Raw genomic sequence first — 2,439 nt, forward strand, 5'->3', positions numbered from 1 at the left:
GGGGAGGGGAGAAATAGCCGGATCTGAGATTTACTGATATATATACACTTTTAGAATTTGAAAGTTAATGTGAATGTTTCGTCCGGCTGTGTATGGAACCAGTTTTAGGAGGAAATGCATGAAAGCTCACTTTGCTTTTTCTTTCAGTATATCTCTTCTTGACCAGAACCATTATATAATTCGCAAGTCCAGGTCTTATGTAACGCCGGTTTTTATCTTTTGTTGCAGCCTATTGTCTTTTCTAACATGTTGAAAACATATTCTAGACGGGCTTTCTTAAATAATTTTATACTGGACATTCTTTAGATTCGTACTTTAAAATCGAATAGATTGGCGTAATCAGTCTCGGCTTTGATCGAGTGTCTTCTTTAACGTACTGGTATGGAAGTTAGTCATTATTGAAATTAGTAATTAGCGATGTTAGAATAATAATACTTTGAATGTATGTTATAATACTCGTAAATCGTACAAAGAAAATGATATGTTGCGTGCACCGACTCTTGCAAACGATTTGGATTCCTTTCACCATCGCATATAATATGTAGACACCCGATCTTGTGTTTCGTTTTTTGGAGTAAAATAATATTCAAGGTTCGTTTGCAGGAAAAGAAAACACGCATATACAAATGTATTTCTTTATAATGTTCGTTACAAGAAAATAGACCTTTAAAAAAAAAGAAAATAGACCTTTTAAAAAAAGAAAATAGACATTACGGCACTTTTAAATTCTACAAACAACACATAAAAATGAAATGAAGAGATTGATATGTGTTATTTTTTTGTTGACGGGATGAGACTAATAAGGTTACATTGAATAGGAATAAAAGCAAGATAATAAATCCATAAATGTTGCAATATAACAAGAGCCCAATAGATAGTTTGGGAGACTAATTAGTTGGAAGCGAGAGCTGGCTTGACCACAAGCTGATCAAGCTTAGGCGTAAGGCCTGGCTAGTACGTTTATCAATTTGTCGGCGGCCAAGTTTAGAATATTGCCGTTAGACCAATTGGTCAAACTTGTGTTTAGGGCTGGGACTTGATGTGCTCTATTTTTATTTTCCCTTATACCATGGACCTCAAAGTGATCAGATCAAACCTGGTGACCAAAGCAGATGCGGAGAACTTTCTTCGCATAGTTTAAGGACCCACTCGTCATTCTTGAAGGAGACAGAGAGAGAGAGAGAGAGCAGTCGGTGAGAAACACGTTTATGAAATTTGTAATGGTACACTGGACAGCCAGCTAACCGTTATTGTCCGGACGAGATTCACGCTATTAGATTCTGAAGGAGATATCATTATAATAATATTACACTGATTGTAGTTGTCGAAAATATTATGACATCAGAATGATTCTCCTGCCCAAAGCAATTGATTTTTTTTTGCTAAATTGCAAATGTCATGAAAATGAAATGAAGGTTTGGTTACAATGGAAACTGAAACCAGAATCTGCTATAAAGCCATTCTGTTTCTAAAGACTGCAAAAAAGTTTTAAAAAAGTCTTTAGAAAACATAAAAGTTAGTCCAAGACATTGATGAACTTGGAACTAATAGAAGATAAGATCAATCAACTACACTACTTCCCACACTAGACACTTCTCGACCCGTAGTGGAACTAGCAAATCAGGGTTATAGCTCATACCAGTAGCTCGAACCCTCACCCAAAGCATCTGTTTTTCCTTATGTATTATGTTATTTATCGTATATCATTCTCATATTAAAAACTTAAAAGTTACTTTTAAAAGCTCCGATATGCTCTTTGAAAAGTTTAATCAAGTTCTTTGTCAAAAAAGAAAGAAAGATCTAGACAAGTTACTTTACAAATTTGTTTATATGATGTCCACCGCTATTTGTTGGGTTTGATTATTGGGGTTTAATTGTATGTATTGGTAATTAAAATTTGTAGTTCTAAGCTTATGTAGTTTTGGTAGGATTCAGGTCTAACGAAAATTTTCAAATAGTATGAAAAAAATGATCGTTAAAACTTAATTAAAACGTTTAATTATGGTTGCGTGATCGGATAATATAAAGTAAAAACTAGATCTCGACCCGCGCAATCGCGCAGATTTTTGTTTTCATTTATTTTAATATAAATATTTTGATTTCAATTCTAAATTGGTATATATATAATATATGTGTCTATCAATTTTTAAAACATAATAAGTTTACGGTATACTTTTTCATTGAATAGATTCTTTTAAACTTTCACATCACTACAAGAAAACACAAATTTAACGACGGGCAAAATCGTCGTTATTTCCTCGGAAAAGAAGGTTTACGAGGAAATGGCGATGAAAGGCGTTTCGTCGTTATATGATTGTCGTAAGAGAAGATTCGTCGCCATTTCCTCGTTAATTAGCGAGGTTATATTTTCCTCGTAAAGAAGAATTAAGTTTTCGTCGTAAAGACCACGTGGGGTTTCCACGTAACGCGGTCGTTGTG

This window comes from Brassica oleracea, chromosome C1, assembly GCF_000695525.1.
Source record: "Brassica oleracea var. oleracea cultivar TO1000 chromosome C1, BOL, whole genome shotgun sequence".
NCBI lineage: Eukaryota > Viridiplantae > Streptophyta > Magnoliopsida > Brassicales > Brassicaceae > Brassica > Brassica oleracea.